The sequence below is a fragment of the Rhineura floridana genome, chromosome 10, assembly GCF_030035675.1.
Source record: "Rhineura floridana isolate rRhiFlo1 chromosome 10, rRhiFlo1.hap2, whole genome shotgun sequence".
In the NCBI taxonomy this organism is placed as follows: domain Eukaryota; kingdom Metazoa; phylum Chordata; class Lepidosauria; order Squamata; family Rhineuridae; genus Rhineura; species Rhineura floridana.
The window spans coordinates 35015127-35033527 of NC_084489.1; the positions used below are offsets into that span (position 1 = coordinate 35015127).

The 18401-nt window shown below is 41.7% G+C and overlaps 1 protein-coding gene across 6 annotated transcripts in view; it reads left to right on the forward strand.

Annotated features, from left to right (window-relative positions):
- TBC1D5 (TBC1 domain family member 5) overlaps positions 1-18401 on the forward strand; it is a 741088-nt gene that overhangs the window by 462766 nt on the left and 259921 nt on the right. Inside the window, exon 1 of one of the 6 annotated variants that reach the window (XM_061587419.1) lies at positions 15372-15390. The exons of the other annotated variants lie outside the window; for them this stretch is intronic. The gene's annotated coding sequence lies outside the window, so the exon portion shown is untranslated. Of the gene's footprint in view, positions 1-15371; positions 15391-18401 lie in introns of those variants that run through there. 6 annotated transcript variants of the gene reach the window in all.

Consider the following 18401-nt stretch of genomic DNA (forward strand, 5'->3'; position numbering starts at 1 on the left):
TACAGTAGGGCCCCGCTTTACAGTGCTTCGCTTTACAGTGTTCTGCTAATACAGTGATTGTGAATTGTAGAAAGACCCCGCTTTATAGCGCTTGTTCCGCTTTTATGGGGGGGTTTTGCCGCTGGGCGCCATTTTGGTCAATGTAAGTCAATGGGATCCTCTTTACAGCGGTTTTCGCTTTACAGCGGGGGTCCGGAACGTAACCCACTGTATGAGCGGGACCCTACTGTACTTCCATTGGATAGAACCATAGTGGATAGATTCCACATAAGGCAGCTACTAATAATTCCACATAAGGCAGCTAATTTCAAACATTGTTTGAAATTAATGAATATAGTTTTGAGATAGAATGTGCTACATCAGTGTCCTAGTTAATAGGACACAATCCTTTTCAGCAAATAAGCAATAGTATTAAGCAATGGAAATGGGAAAAATTCATTTTCATAAGTTATTGGAGAAATATTCAACAAATTATTTGAGGAAAAACCATCAATTACAGAGTCTTACTGAATAAAACACAGTGAAATGTGAGCTAGAGTTGTTTACTTAATTACCAAAGAAAATAACCTTTCTAGGAACCAATAATGCATACTTAACCTACTTTCCTGGTTCTCATCTATTTATGCAATTCAAGAGGATATTCTTCTACTTTTTACAGGAAAGGGAGGAAAGTATATATCCAAATTGTTGTTTAATACAAACATAACAAGGAAAAAAATTCAAAGGCTTCAAGAAATAGTTGTGGCAACTAAAGTACAAGTGTATAAATTATCATTTCACTCCATTTCCTCTCCTTCCTGCTCCCTCCAACTCTTACTATAATTAGCCAGCATTAACAGCAAATGTTTGCTTTGGTTAAATTATTCAGAACATTTATTTTACTTGTCAAAGGTTAGATCAGGTTGTTGTTTGAACTGGTAATTAAATGCAGGCTAATACACTATCATATTCATATGCACTGTAAGCCCTGTTTCCTTCTCCTTCTGTATAATTTTATAGCGTTGAGGGTTGACATTTAGAGTTTTCTGCTCAAGATACATAAACCAAGCCAAGGATGCAGACATTGTTGGTATTCAGTAAACCATGTTGTTGCATTGGTGGAATTTTGCTTATGGACAATATGCTAACTTGAAGTTGTTAGGTTAAATAAAAATACCAACTGCAAAAAGTTCTTGCATAACAGAACTCTGCTTTGTTCTTATTCTCACCCCCTGCAGGGCTTAGCTGGAAAGATAAATTTTCAGTGAGGAACTTGGGTGTATTAGTCCACTTGGCTTCTTTCTTTTCTACTCGCATACTGATCATGCCAGGAGAATGAGATTCTGTTATCATTGGTGTTTGATCCATCTAAGAGGGTTCCCTCACCCTTTACAGAAGGGGTGGGGAACCTCCAGCTGCGGCCAATCATGGCCCTTCAGGGGGTCTCATTTGGGGGCCCCAGGCCATTTTTTTCCAAACCATACCTACCTACCCATCAGCTGTTGTCAGTAGTGACATGAGCTGATAGGCCAGAGGACAGGGTTTAATCCTGCATTTCCTGTGCAATCTTGTTCCCCAGCAGCCAAGGCAGCAGGATTTAATCTCTGCTCATCAACTGAGTGGGGATTAAAGCCCTATGCAAAAGCACCCTTTGAAGTAGCTTGTGTGCACAAGCCGCTTCAAAGAGGCGTTTGAAAGGGCTTTAAATCAACTCCTGCGTCCCTGTTAGCTCAAATGGGAGTACAGAAGCTCTCTTAAAGCCTTTTCCAAGTCTACCCATGCTCTTCTTTTAAGCCACCCAAGATTGGAAACATAAAGGGGAGGGGGGAAAGACTTACAAAAAGCCTCTTCCAAATCTCCAATCTGAAAGAGGCTTTTGCAAGTCTCGCCCCTTTCACTTCAAGTCCCCAATCTGAGAGACACGAAACACAAGGGATTTTGACAGGTGGGCAGTCCCACCCACCTGTCAAATTAGGCCCACGAGGAAGATCCTGATAAGGATCTGGCTCATGGAGCCAAAAAGGTTCCCCACCCCTGCTTTATAGTTACCAGGTATGCACTGGCTGGGTACTATCCTTAGATTCCAGCTTTATTCCTCAACACACTGTCATGAGACTGTACAGTAGGGCCCCACTTTTCAGCATTCCACTAATACGGCAGCTTTCAATTAGAGTAAGGCCCCACTCATACGGCACTTGTTCCGCTTTTACGCCGTTTTTCATGCGTCAGGTGCCATTTTATTGACAGAGTTCCGCTTTTTGGCGGGTTTCGCTTTTAGGCAGAAGTCTGGAATGTAACCCACCGTATAAGTGGGGCCCTACTGTACTGCTTTCCTTCTCTGGACCTTCTTTCATTCTTTGGGTTTTTAAGTGGTATTTTGTGGTTTTTGTTCACATTTTCCACAGCATCACATTTTTTATATGCAAATAGCATTCACGCTTCACAGAGAACACTAAACAAGTTATAGTTAATGTGTTACAAGAAGATGAGTGGAATTGTTTGGGTGCTCATGATGTGCTGTGACTGTGTGGCCCTCCTGGTGGAGACAAGTTGGTGATTGTTGTGAATGGTGTGGCAGATGATACATGTATGTTCATGCTGTTTTCTGATGATATGTTTGTTTAATGTTTCTGTTTTAATATATTGAATTAGAAAGCTGGTTGCCTGGGAAAGGCAGGGAACAAGTAAAATTTTAACTTTTTATGGGTGAGGCTGTTCTGGCCAGTTTTGGTAACTGTGCTAAGGGAATCACAATGTTTGCAAAATATCAGTTGGAGTAGTTACTTCAGGGAGAGGAGGAGAAGAGAAAGAAAGAATGGCTATTGAGGAAGAAGAAACTTGTAACATCTTTCTGATGAGGGGAGACTGATCAAGTTTGGGGATGGCTGTGGTGGATAGAGACTGAACAAAACAGTGATGGGGGCTGAATTCCTCTAAGGTTCAAAGATCTGGCACCCTGCAGCATCAAGGATCAGTGTGAGAGTGTCACCTCACAGGAATAGCATATCATCATAAGGGACTTGACAGGGGGAAAGGATTTTAGTGAGGATCATCTCACCCGAAAGAATACAGCATTATAAGGGTATTATATATTATATGCTGGATAAAAGTTATACTTTCCCTAATTTATAATAAAAGTTGTTTAGTGTAGGCTTCCATACTCCCCGAATTGAGGATTGGCCTTCACCCATCACAATAGTTATTTTCTAGGGTATCTACATTCATTAGGTTTGTATCAAAATAAAACACTTCCAGGTTTACAATCCCCGAAAGCAAGGCATTCCAGGGAATTTTTTTTTTTTTTGGAGGGGGGAAGAGAAGATATTTGACAAATATCAAACAGGAAAAAGTAGAAAGCATATTTATTTGTTTAGGGCCAGCCTGATCTCGCTTTGCTGCTGCTGTTGCAGAGTTGTCAGTGTCCCTCTGACTGGTAACGGGCCAAGATAACCCTCTTTTACATCTTCAACCATGAGGCAAATGACAACTGGATCCAAATTCTTTTCTGGCAGAGAGAGAGAGAGAGAGAGAGAGAGATGGCAAAGTAAGCTCATAAGAACAGCCATGTTGGATCAGGCCAAAGGCCACCTAGTTGCCTGCGAGAAGCAGCCTACAAGCAAGACCTAAGCGCAACAGCACTGTCTCCTCTCCATGTGATTCCCAGCAACTGGTATTCCGAGATAAATAGCCTTCAACATTAGAGAGGTAGAACATTGCCATCATGGCTAGTAACCACTGATAGCCTTTTCCTCCATGAATTTGTCTAATCCTCTTACAAAGCCATTCTAGTTGGTGGGCATCATTACATCCTGTGGGAGCAAATTCCACAGTTTAATGCTGTGCTGTGTAAAGAAAAATTTCTTTGTCCTAAATTTCCCAATGTGCAGCTTCAACCCTGGATTGTAATGCTCTGAAAGCATCCATAATCTTATATTACTCTTTATATAACCCCCCATTTATTCTCTTTTTTTCTAAATAATCTCCCAACTGTTGTAACCCTTCCACATGGGTAGTTGCTTCAGCCCCTTGATCATTTTGCTTGCTTTTTTCTGAACATTTTTCCAGCTCTGCAGTAGCTCCCTGGAGCTGTTCGTTTTCTGGCTCATAGCTGAGCCAAAGGTGGTCTTCCCTTGCTCTGTGTTCTTTGGGAAGTTAGGGAGCAACTTCCTAGCAACCTTTTGTCTTCTGAATACAAAAGGGTCCAGAGTGTTATTTTCCTTATTGCTGCAGTCACAATCCACCAGACAGTTGAAGCAGAGTAATCTGGTGCAATAGCCATTAACAAAAAAAAGTACCTCAACCTTTTCACATGTGTGCAGTTTCTGACTTTTGCTGTTTGCTTGTGCAGCCTAGCACATGATGCATCTCATAGTCATGGTGGCTCCAATCATCATTTTCAACATCCTAATTTTGTTAACACAAGATTCTCTATAACTGGTACACTAATGCATGCATCCTTGGAGATAGCCGAATAGCCATAGTCAATTTAAAATGAAGGTTTTCACATATACAAGTTAGTATTGTGTGCCTAACATTCTGCTGTGAGATACTACTGTGTTGCTACCACCTGCACTACTAAGTTTTGCTTCTTAGTTTCCTTACTCTTTTTGCCTTCCGGGTTGCAAATGTTAAGAGATGTAAAGAACCCACCAACCACAACTCATAAATAATGTTGTACCTTTCTAAAGAGCCACAGACTGGAGTGTCCTCTCGAGACAAAATGAAGAAACCTCACTTTTTGGTGGCTTAGTAGTAGTTTTGGGAATGGGAGTAAAATTGAAATGAAAAAGCAGACTGCAATAGCCTTGCTAAAAACAAACGAAAAAATAAATCAAAGAGATTTATGACTATCACTTGTTTACATCTCTTGTATTTTTTTTTAATAAAATGGGCTTAAAAGATTAGTTACAAGGTGCTACAAAATTTATATAAAATAAAAAGCCAGATGTTCTTCTTAAATTCCTCTTAACGTTCAGTGGGGAAAAAATGAAATTACTACCTTACATTTGTTGTACACAAATAACAACAAAACAAAGCTTCCATGAAAATCAGTACTGAAGAACAAATTGCCTATCTGCATTAGTTGTTTGGTGTCTAAACTAAAATAGACAAGATGTGCATGTTTGCTTTGCATTTTGGATTCCCAGTCCCATTTGCTCTTTAGAAATGCACAAGCTGTGAACATGCATCTTTAAAAGTTCTATCATTGGGATATCAAGTGTTCCCAAGAGCCTCTTCCAGACAAAATGCACAATGCCTAGTGATTTTCTGCTACTTTAGCTCCCCCCCCCCCAAATCCAGATAAAGTCAATCAGGTTCTTAAATAATAATTGTTATATATATTGATACCTTCTACAATTGTGAAAAGAGAATTGTAGAGAAGATGAAAAGGATAGGTTCAGACATTAGACCACCTTCATGAATAAAAACCCTTACATTGGCATTTTAGAGGCCTCCAGGAAGGTAGAGTTTCCTCACATTTCCCCAAAACTATAAAGATTCCACTCAGCTAGGATGACTCTTTTCAGTGTACCTGAACAAATTTAAATGTGTGGTTCTTCAAGTTTTGCTATGTTATGATTGTTACAAAAATATAAGTAAATTCAAGTCCCAAGTTGCAAGAGCCCTCCAACTAAAAAGTCAACTATTATAAAAAGTTTAACCAAAAACCCCACAGTATGTCACTCTGTCGCAGGCAGGCAGGCAGGCGCCAAATCCTAGATCAAGCCACAGTTCTAAGGTGCTTTCTTCCTAGTCAACTTCCCTCCTTCCTTTCTTCTTCAGCCTCTATCTGTTAATCAAAACTGTTCTGTTCTCAAGGCCACATTGAGGCCTTTGGAAGGCAGGAGTTTAAATATCAGTCAGCTTCCATAATTTAAGCAGCTGGCCGATTGCTCTACAGCTTTTGCATGAAGTTAATTCCAGTAAATATAGTTGTGTTCTATTTGCTTCTGATCAAATAAGCTATCTATCTCAAGCCATTTCATATCAAGTCTGTGACAATAGTAAAGAATGGGCAAATACTATAAAAACATTTTGCAAATCACTGCATGGTACTTTTTAACCAAAGTTAAGTTCAGTAGATTTTTGGAAATCACTACAGCCTACATGATGTTTTACAGAGTACCATAAACAAACAATTTAGCTTACAACCTAAATTTAAATGGTTTGATTGTAGTGGGAAGACAACAAAGTATGACATCAATGGGAGAGACATGGGAAATAGTGGTTAAATATTATACAGCCATGAGAGTGGCTGTATACTAGAGTCAGCGGGGATTTTTCACATTCCGCAATGTTAAATGGAAAATATCCCCCCATGCCATTCTGAGGCTTCCCATAAGCTCATTTCAAAACAAAACCTTACAAAACTTATAGTTCTGAACTCAGAAACGCTTGCTTAACAACCCTGTCAATTTTCATGGCGATACACAAAACAGTCAGAGAGAATCAAGAGTTCAAAGTCTAAAAAGAGAGAAAAAAACTCAGAGCCCTTTTGGACTTTTTTCTGCGAGTTCTCATAATCTGTTGAAATTCATTAAAAATCAGCCATGTTCACAGAGTACCTGTAATCCTAATACAGACCTTGCCCCATACTCTGACCTTCATCTACTGCAGTTTAAAAGTTAAAAAAATGCCTGGTTGATTTTTAATTAATTTAAGAAATTTTGGCTGGAAGCCTATTATAACGCGGGGCATGCTCAGTAAGGACCAACTGTCAGTGTTCTAAAAGCCTCACAGCTGCTGGGCTTGGCTAATAAGAGGGCCACACCCACACCAGACTTGATTTCACTTGAGACAGTCATGGCTTCCCTCAAAGAATCCTGGGAAGTGTAGTTTCTGAAGGGTGCTGAGAAGAGACTCCTATTCCAATGAGAGAATGGTTAACAGTCAGCCACTCTGATTGAAGGTCTGTGAGGGGAACAGGGCATCTCCTAGCAACTCTCAGCACCCTTCACTAACTACACTTCCCAGGATTCTCTGAGAGAAGCCATGATTGGCTTTGAGCCATGGCTTTGAGAGAAGCCATGATAAATTCTTTTAAATTGTTTTTAAAAGATGTGTTTTTAAATTTGTATATTTGTTTTTAATGTTTTTAGTTATTGTAAACTGCCCAGAGAGCTTCGGCTATGGGGCAGTATATAAATACACTAAATAAATAGATAAATAAATAATGATTGTCCAAAGTGTAATAGAGGCCTGGTGTGGATGTGGCCAGGGACAGCTTTGTTTTAAATTTGGGTGGGAGGTAGGGTTGCCAGGTTCAGGGCCTGAGACTGATCCTGTATCTTTAGGAGAAGAGAAAGTCAGCCAAGTGCTGGTGTTCTTGCAACATTATAATGGGAAAAACCACAAGGTAGAATTGTCCCTTCCCCCTGCCCAACTGTGAAAGATACAGAAGACATCTTGGTTGGCAGGCCCAGCCTGGTCAGTTTTACTTATCCTAATCATGATTGCATAGGAGTATATCTGATTCAACTCAATAATCATACAAATGATCAGACCTGCCTTTCCCCTCCTTCCCCTTTCCTCTCCCTTTCTCCTCCCCTCTTCCTTCTTCCACCTTCCCTGCCCACTCCAGCCCTCCGTCCCTCCCCCCCAATCAGTTTTACCTATCCTAAGCATGATTGCACGGGAGTAAATCCCACTGAACTCAATAAACATGCAAACGACCACATCTGTCCTTCTCCCCTCCCCCTCCTGCCTGCTCCCATCCCAGTCCTCCCCTCTGCCTTTCCACCCGTCCCTCCTCCCCCTCCCCCTCCTCCCTTCCCCATCCCCTGTGGTCGGTTTCACCTGTCCTAAGCATGATTGCCTGGTGTGTGTGTGTAAATCCCACTTAACTCAATAAGCATGCAAATGATCAATCCATTCTCAGCAAACTTGCACAGGATCCCATTTCTTACCTCCCGGATTAAAAAGCAGGGAAATTCACTAATAGGCAAAAAACTTTGCGGTTTAAGAATGTACCTATAGCCCACATATATTTCTACCAAACTTTAAAAAGCAGGGAAATTGGACAGCTATAGTGAATGCACCAGGGGAGCAGGAGACCTGAACTCCTCTCTGAGATATTGTACTGCCCTACAAAGTTGTCAAACTGCAAACACAATTTGGGTTGGTCTTTCACAGTCCAATCCACTTGCTGTATAGCTTGAAAGAATTTGGCAAGCAAATTCCTGGTGCATTCACTATAGCTGCCCAATTTCCCTGCTTTTTAAAGTTTGGTAGAAATATCTGTGGGCTATAGGTACATTCTTAAACCGCAAGGTTTTTTGCCTATTAGTGAATTATCTGTCTGGGGTTTCAGGAAGCTCAGTATTGGTAAGTGGCATATCATACCAGCCAGGCTGAACAGAAGCAATTTTTTGGATAAGATAAATCAGGATATGGTCTGAAGGAATGTGACACCACCACCTTGCTGAAGCTAAACAGGTCTGGGTCTCGTTGGTGTTTGGATAGACGAGAAAAAAATTACTTGGGGGCTAGATTTGGTCCCCAGATTCATAGTTAGATCCCTCTGCTCTAAAGGATCATGAACAAGGAGTTTGTGCTGGATGGACAATTAGCAAATTTAGGCATTTGCGAAATGCATAAGAGGGCTGAATTATTTTGGTAGCACAGTTCTAGATAGAGGAAGAACATCTTCATGAGTCCCAAATTTTAGAAGTGTGGTTGTTTGGAAGAGAATTATTTGGTTAATGTCCTGTGGTATTAAATGCTTTCTTTATGTCTTGAGTTAAATCTTCATGTAAATAAACTTTTTTTCAGTTCACCTGTAATTCTAAACCCACTTATTAGAGAGGAAATTCCACTAACCTTAATGAGATTAACAGGGCAATCCAAATGCGGGAGAGCTGGCAGGAGGCGGTGGTGGAAAGCTCTGCAGGATACTCCTCCCACTTGGGAGCCACCGTTGGGATATGTTAGGAGCCATGCGCATGAGCGGCCAGGAAGCACCAGCTCCCACAAACAGGCCTCCCAGGGAGTAAGTGCCCCCCATAGATGGCCATTAAACATTTTTTGGAGCGACCTGTTTTAGGGGCTTCCACCAATCCACCAGGCTGGCTGTCCCTGGTGTACCTCCAGCAGCTCCGGCATGCTCCTAGCAGCGCTGCAGCTCAGACATGGAGGGCTGTTGCCAGCAGAGCCCAGCAGAGCTGGGAGCCTGCCAGCACAGCCAGGAGTCCACAGCATCCAACTTCCCCCAGCATGGCGGAAAAGTGAGTTGGATTGCACTCTTAGTTTGAGTATGAATATATGGAATTGTGGTAGGAACAGCTTGTTTCAGTCTTGGTGTTCATTGCTTTATTGCTTTGTAGCTTATCTATTACTAAAATATAAAGGGTGCACCTGTACAGTAAAGTGTAATGTTTTTTATTTAATTCTCTCTTTACTATTCTTGAATGTCTAATCACAAGCCTGTGATATTTATTTGGGGGTTTGGATTCATACACAGACACTGCTATGTAAAAGTCAGAAATGTTCCAGAGAATACTGTGTGCATGTACTCATATTAGTCACATGGAGTATTCAAGGGAGTGAGATAGGCTCTGCTCCTGCAAATCCTGCGTGTTTCTTGGAAGCCTACATTTTTATATATCACAGCACAAGGATACAACATGGTACAATAATTGTATTACTGCAAATTAAACTATTGAATACCGAATACATTTTTAAAAGTTCTTCAGTGTTATTTTCTGTATTTAAAACACTTCTATCCTGCTCTCCATCATACAGTATAATCCCAGAGTGGGTTGCAATTGCCAATAAAATACATAACCAACAATAAAACACAGGTAACACATCAACACACTTTAAAAAAAAAAGAAAAAGCAGCAAGAGAAATAAACCACAGAGCAGCAGATATAGAGGCTGATAAATCACCCAGAGGCCTGGTTAAATGAGTTTTTAATTTGCACTGAAAACTTAAGAATTTGTGCCACTAAAATTTGTGAGGGGAGGGCGTTCCAAAGTCAAGGCACCTATACCGAGAATGCTCTTTCCCATTTCACCACATGCTTAATTTCAGAATGATGCAAAACTGTCAAAGGACATCTCTAGCAGATCTCAGAGTACAGGCAAGTTTATAAGCGAGAAGACACACTTTTGACTGTCTAGGTCCTAAGCTGTTTATAACTTTGTATGTTAATACAAGTCCCTTGAACTTGACGTAGTAGCATATAGGCAATCAGTGTTCAGCACCAGCATTACTTGTGCTTGAAAAGCAGTCCCCTGCAACTTCACTGCAGCATTCTGCACTAGCTGCAGTCTCCAGCCCAGCATCCAAGTTAGCCCCACACAGAGTGCATTGCAGTACATAAGAACATAAGAACATAAGAACATAAGAACATAAGAAGAGCCTGCTGGATCAGGCCAGTGGCCCATCTAGTCCAGCATCCTGTTCTCACAGTGGCCAACCAGGTGCCTGGGGGAAGCCCACAAGCAGGACCCGAGTGCAAGAACACTCTCCCCTCCTGAGGCTTCCGGCAACTGGTTTTCAGAAGAATGCTGCCTCTGACTAGGGTGGCAGAGCACAGCCATCATTTTTTTATTTATTTATTTATTAAATTTATATACCGCCCGACTAGCAATAGCTCTCTAGTAATAGCTAGTAGCCATTGATAGCCCTGTCCTCCATGAATTTGTCTAATCTTCTTTTAAAGCCGTCCAAGCTGGTGGCCATTACTGCATCTTGTGGGAGCAAATTCCATAGTTTAACTATGCGCTGAGTAAAGAAGTACTTCCTTTTGTCTGTCCTGAATCTTCCAACATTCAGGTTCTTTGACTGTCCACGAGTTCTAGTATTATGAGAGAGGGAGAAGAACTTTTCTCTATCCACTTTCTCAATGCCATGCATAATTTTATACACTTCTATCATGTCTCCTCTGACCCGCCTTTTCTCTAAACTAAAAAGCCCCAAATGCTGCAACTTTTCCTCGTAAGGGAGTCGCTCCATCCCCTTGATCATTCTGGTTGCCCTCTTCTGAACCTTTTCCAACTCTATAATATCCTTTTTGAGATGAGGCGACCAGAACTGTACACAGTATTCCAAATACGGCGGCACCATAGATTTATACAACAGCATTATGATATCGGCTGTTTTATTTTCAATACCTTTCCTAATTATCGCTAGCATGGAATTTGCCTTTTTCACAGCTGCCGCACACTGGGTCGACATTTTCATCGTGCTGTCCACTACAACCCCGAGGTCTCTCTCCTGGTCGGTCACTGCCAGTTCAGACCCCATGAGCATATATGTGAAATTCAGATTTTTTGCTCCAATATGCATAATTTTACACTTGTTTATATTGAATTGCATTTGCCATTTTTCTGCCCATTCACTCAGTTTGGAGAGGTCTTTTTGGAGCTCTTCGCAATCCCTTTTTGTTTTAACAACCCTGAACAATTTAGTGTCATCAGCAAACTTGGCCACTTCACTGCTCACTCCTAATTCTAGGTCATTAATGAACAAGTTGAAAAGTACAGGTCCCAATACCGATCCTTGAGGGACTCCACTTTCTACAGCCCTCCATTGGGAGAACTGTCTGTTTATTCCTACTCTCTGCTTTCTGCTTCTTAACCAATTTCTTATCCACAAGAGGACCTCTCCTCTTATTCCATGACTGCTAAGCTTCCTCAGAAGCCTTTGGTGAGGTACCTTGTCAAACGCTTTTTGAAAGTCTAAGTACACTATGTCCACTGGATCACCTCTATCTATATGCTTGTTGACACTCTCAAAGAATTCTAATAGGTTACTGAGACAGGACTTTCCTTTGCAGAAGCCATGCTGGCTCTGCTTCAGCAAGGCTTGTTCTTCTATGTGCTTAGTTAATCTAGCTTTAATAATACTTTCTACCAGTTTTCCAGGGACAGAAGTTAAGCTAACTGGCCTGTAATTTCCGGGATCCCCTCTGGATCCCTTTTTGAAGATTGGCGTTACATTTGCCACTTTCCAGTCCTCAGGCACGGAGGAGGACCTGAGGGACAAGTTACATATTTTAGTTAGCAGATCAGCAATTTCACCTTTGAGTTCTTTGAGAACTCTCGGGTGGATGCCATCCGGGCCCGGTGATTTGTCAGTTTTTATATTGTCGATTAAGCTTAGAACTTCCTCTCTCGTTACCACTATTTGTCTCAGTTCCTCAGAATCCCTTCCTGCAAATGTTAGTTCAGGTTCAGGGATCTGCCCTATATCTTCCACTGTGAAGACAGATGCAAAGAATTCATTTAGCTTCTCTGCAATCTCCTTATCATTCTTTAGTACACCTTTGACTCCCTTATCATCCAAGGGTTCAATTGTCTCCCTAGATGGTCTCCTGCTTTGAATGTATTTATAGAATTTTTTGTTGTTGGTTTTTATGTTCTTAGCAATGTGCTCCTCAAATTCTTTTTTAGCATCCCTTATTGTCTTCTTGCATTTCTTTTGCCAGAGTTTGTGTTCTTTTTTATTTTCTTCATTTGGACAAGACTTCCATTTTTTGAAGGAAGACTTTTTGCCTCTGAGAGCTTCCTTGACTTTGCTCGTTAACCATGTTGGCATCTTCTTGGCCCTGGCGGTACCTTTTCTGATCTGCGGTATGCACTCCAGTTGAGCTTCTAATATAGTGTTTTTAAACAACTTCCAAGCATTTTCGAGTGATGTGACCCTCTGGAGTTTGTTTTTCAGCTTTCTTTTTACCAATCCCCTCATTTTTGTGAAGTTTCCTCTTTTGAAGTCAAATGTGACCGTGTTGGATTTTCTTGGCAATTGGCCATTTACATGTATGTTTAATTTAATAGCACTGTGGTCACTGCTCCCAATCGGTTCAACAACACTTACATCTTGCACCAGGTCCCGGTCCCCACTGAGGATTAAGTCCAGGGTTGCCGTCCCTCTGGTCGGTTCCATGACCAACTGGTCTAGGGAATAGTCATTTAGAATATCTAGAAACTTTGCTTCTTTGTCATGACTGGAACACATATGCAGCCAGTCTATGTCCGGGTAGTTGAAGTCACCCATTACTACCATATTTCCTAGTTTGGATGCTTCTTCAATTTCATATCTCATCTCAAGGTCTCCCTGAGCATTTTGATCGGGGGGATGATAGATCGTTCCCAGTATTAAGTCCCTCCTGGGGCATGGTATCACCACCCACAACGATTCTGTGGAGGAGTCTGCCTCTTTTGGGGTTTCGAGCTTGCTGGATTCAATGCCTTCTTTCACGTATAGAGCGACTCTGCCAACAATACATCCTTCCCTGTCCTTCCGATATAGTTTATATCCAGGGATAACCGTATCCCACTGGTTTTCTCCATTCTACCAGGTCTCCGTTATGCTCACTATATCAATGCTCTCCTCTAAGACCAAGCACTCCAGTTCTCCCATCTTGGTTCGCAGGCTCCTAGCATTAGCGTACAGGCACTTGTAAGCAGTGTCTCTCTTCAAGTGTCTTTGGCACTTGTGGTTAGGCCTGTGGTAATTTTGCTCTTCTGAATTTATATCCTGTGCCCCTGCTCTCACAATGCCTACTTCTAGGCCTACCCCTTTTAAAATTTCATCATTTCTTTGGTTTTTATCCCAGGGGGGAGGTTTATTCCGAACCGGACCTTTCTCAGCTCCTGTCGGGTTTCCCCCCTCAGTCAGTTTAAAAGCTGCTCTGCCACCTTTTTAATTTTAAGTGCCAGCAGTCTGGTTCCATTCTGGTTCAAGTGGAGCCCGTCCCTCTTGTACAGGCCCGGCTTGTCCCAAAATGTTCCCCAGTGCCTAACAAATCCAAACCCTTCCACCCGACACCATCGTCTCATCCACGCATTGAGACTGTGAAGCTGAGCCTGTCTGGCTGGTCCTGCGCGTGGAACCGGTAGCATTTCAGAGAAAGCCACCTTGGAGGTCCTGGCTTTCAGCATCCTACCTAGCAACCTAAATTTTGCTTCCAGGACCTCACGGCTGCATTTCCCCATGTCGTTGGTGCCAACGTGCACCACGACCACTGACTCCTTCCCAGCACTGTCTACCAAACTATCTAAACGACGGGCGATATCTGCAACCTTCGCACCAGGCAGGCAAAACACCTTGCAGTCTACACGCCCATCACACACCCCACTGTCTATGTTCCTAATGATCGAATCACCCACTACAAGGATCCCTCCACCCCCTGGAGATATGTCCTCGGCACGAGAGGATAGCTGCTCATCCCCCAAGGAATGGGTCCCTTCTAAGGGATCGTTTCCCTCTTCCTCAGCTGGATGCTCTCCTTCCCCAAAACCATCGTTGTCCATGATAGCAGGAGAGCTATCATCGCTGGAGTGGGACACAGCTATAACGTCCCTGAAGGCCTCCTCCACACACCTCTCTGCCTCTCTCCGCTTTTACAGGTCCGCCACCTTGGCCTCAAGGAAATGAAGTCGTTCCCGGAGAGCCAGGAGCTCATTGCACCGAGAGCATACCCACGACTTCTGTCCAACAGGCAGATAGTCGTACATACTGCAGGCGGTGCAAAACACTGGAAAGCCCCCACACCCCTGCTGGCTTCTTACCTGCTTAGTTTTGTTTAAGGTTTATTACGTCAATGGGTTGGAGACTGCAGTTTAGTTGAGGTCAGGGAACAGACGGGCAGAGTGGGGGGCCCTGGCCTCCTCACCCTGCTGCCGAACTCGCTCTGCTGCTTAACTCACCTTGATGCTTTGTCAGCTGGGGCTCCCTCTAGCTCGTGGAGCAGGCTCCCTCGCTAGGGTGCTCTGACTTTATATGTGTGGCTGATTCCTCCCAGCTACTGCTGCCAGCCAATGATGTGTTACTTGAGGCTGATGGCTATCAGCTGGGGCTTAACTCTTTAGTATTCTCTCAGGCTTTCTTCCTTCCTGAGTGAGGGGCGGGGCTGTTTAAGCTTTTGGCTGCTTTTAATCTCAGCAAGGGGCTGCGCCTTCCAGGCAAGTCTTTTGTGTTTGTTGTTTTCCCACCTAGAACAGCCTGACCTTTCTTTAACCTAGGGAAACAGAGCTTGTGGTTGTGTTTCAGGAAGGCTGAAGCTGCCCTTTTTAGCAAGGACTGAGCTGACTCTCTCCCTGTATGTGTCGGTGGAGTTTCCTTTTCCCCCTTCTCTCCGACTGGAATTTAGCCTTGTTTACAGTGTCCCCTGAAGCTTTCCTGCTAGGGTGGTGTTGAACACTAGCTTTCTATAGGCTTCCTTCTCCTAGGATCTGTCTCCTAAGATATAGGTTCTTTCAGGATTTGGCTCCTAGCTCAGGGTGACCTTGGGCTGCCCTTATTAGTTATTGTTCTGAGCTGTTTTACTTCAATTAAATAATGGAATAAATGGGAGCTACTTACCCTCTTTTCGCTCTGCTGCTTAACTCGCCTTGATGCTTTGTCAGCTGGGGCTCCCTCTAGCTCGTGGAGCAGTAGCTAAGCCTCAAGGTCACCAGCATGTAAATATGGCTAACTTATCCTTATCTAGTAATGGTAATAGTTGGTACACCAAAGAAAGTTGATTGAAAGCACTCCATAGCTAATTATACTAAAATATCTGAGGTTAGACTGGCTCCCTCTCTGCTGTCCTTTTTGCAGGTGAAAACTTTTCTATTCCAACAGGCTTTTGGGAACTGACTGTAAGGGCTATTAGTAGGGTGTTGTTTTACTGATTTTTTTATTTTCTGTATTTTTAAATTGCTGTGTTTTTAATAGTTTAATTACATTTTAAATATAATTTTCTGTGTGTTTTACTGATACGTTTTTAACTGTATTTGTTTTAATTTTTGTAAGCCGTCTTGAGTCCCAGCTCTGGGGAAAAGGTGGGATATAAATGAACTAGCTAAATAAATAAATGTTGTTGTCATATCCCAAATCTTTTATTCTATAAATTAAATGGACATTTTTAGTATAAACATTGCTTTTGAATGTTTGTTTATTCCTATTGATCTATGTAATCTCTTCTTACATTTTTTAAACATGAAACATATTCACATTGTGGCACTGGGTGAAGATCTTTCTGTTTACCAAGGCCTTTAAAATAATTTATGTAGTCTGGACCTCTCAATTTTAAAACGTGTTTTAACTTTGCAGGTGCAGCAAGTCTTGTTTTTGTTGTATTTATGTAGGTTTTGATTTTATGTTTATTTTATATTTAAATTATTTTTCTTACTGTTAAAATTTAATGCTGTAAATAAAATACTTTGGGTGGTATCCAAATAACTCCTTCAGTGCAAGGATTTATGCTTGCATGAAGGAACCTTCCCACCTCTCCTTCACCTATGCACCCTCCAAATCTATTCTAGGGTTTTCCCCAACCCTCTGGCACAATGGGGGTGGGGGAGGTGAGACGTTCTCTTGCACAAGTGTATAAAATTCTGCATGTCATGGAGAAAATGGAGAGAGAAATGTTTTCTCTCTCTCTTACAATGCTAGAACTCATGAACATCGTAAAAAGCTCAGCGTTGGAAGATTCAGGACAGTCAAAAGAAAGTACTTCTTCAAACAGCACATAGTTAAACTATGGAATTTGCTCCCGCAGGAGGCAGTGATGGCCACCAACTTGGATGGCTTTAAAAGAGGAGTAGACAAATACATGGTGGATAAGGCTATCAGTAGCTACTAGCCATGATGGCTATGCTCTACCTCCATAGTTGGAGGCAGCATGCTTCTGATACCAGTTGCTGGAAACTTTAGAAGGGGGAAGTGCTCTTGTGCTCAGGTCCTGCTTGAGGGCATCCCATAGGCGTCTGGTTGGCCATTGTGAGAACAGGATGCCAGACTAGATGGCCCATTGGCCTGATGCAACAGGCTCATCTTGTGTTCTTAAATGGACAACCTTGTGCTAACTTAATGAGTTAGTTGGGTACCTTGCTTTATAAATAAATCTACATTTTTCAGTTGGTTTCTTTGATACAAATAGAACACTTTGAAAGAAGTAAAGTATCGTTATGAATGACTGTACCTACTGTTAAGCAGATTGTTTGTTCGTTTGTTAAATTTATATCCTGCCCTTCCTCCTAAGGGAGCCCAGGACAGCAAACAACAAACAATAAAAAGTCCAGTAGTTCTCTGTTCAGGCTTCTGTACTCGTGTATTAGGGTTCTTTTTCACCTTTCTTCAGTGGGATACTGTTCCTGATGTGCAAGTAAGGTATAGCTGCTTCTCAACGTTTGAGGTTCCATGAGATATCCTGTTGGGGGGTATGGTCTCCTTAGTGGCTTGCCTCATTATGGTCAACCTGGATTTTGAAGCACATAATTTTAGGGTGATTTCTTCCCCAGGAGCTTGAAGAGCATTTTTTAGTTCCTTTGGTCCTTCTGTCACATGAATTGTACCCAGCAAAACCCTTTATCTGGCTCAACAATTGAATGGGTCTTTCTTAAAAGAGTGATTCAGAGCTGGAGTCTCTGGAGATGAGGGATTTTAGTCCTGGGATACTTGAGCATAAGACTGAGAGAGGATTTTGTTCCTTCTTCTTTTTAGTCTGTGATATGTTCAGCAAGAGAGACAAAGCACCTCACAAGTGAACCAGCAACATTCACTTCCCCATTTACTATGGGAGGATGGGTGGCATGCCTCACACATTATACAATGAGGCAGTGCTGAAGGCATTGGTTTGACCTTCAACTCTTGAGCTAACCCTCAGGCTGGGATGCTATAAAAGTTCTAGGATCGTTTTATGCAGATTCTTTCCTTTAATTGTAATACCAAAATTTTAAAATCTATACCTGAGCTTATGGTGACATTTTTTATTAATATTCAAGCCAATTCATGTTATCTTCCATGCCTGACATTTTAATTCACCACAAAGCATATACCCTTTGTGTTAAGTGCTGGTAAGACACAAAAGAGTATAGAGTTAAATCTTCAGACAGCGTTTTAAAACTCCTGTGATGATTGTTCTTAGAGTATGTACTTCTGCTCTATGGCTCCAGAGACAATTATTTAATAGACAACATTTGAATAATACAAACGTGTGGTTGGTAAAAATGGATTAAGGTTTCAGGGTGGTACCAATGGGTAATATTTAATATTGAATGACATGTATTAAGACAAATGGTTTTATATATAATTTATTTGGCAGTGTAAATGCATTTATCTTGTGAGATACAGACCCCCTGATGCAAAATGAAGTATTCTGGAAAGGTTTTGAGTAAATAAATAATAAAACCACTTTGATGCACAATCTAACAATATTAAATATTAAGACTTCCACATGATTGATTTTAATACTTAATTAACTTATTTAAAGCCCAATGTGACTCTATTTTGTATTAAAGATCAGACTTGTATCTAAAAGACTAGAATTTTTACTAAATGGAATGAAAATTAATGGCACTTCATAATCACTTGGTTTGCAAGTAACTAGCGACAAGTCATTTGGTGACATGAGCTCATGCACTTCATTTTGGAATCCAGCTGATCAACTTCATAGCATTAGACGGGTTTTTTATTTCCATCATTCCAT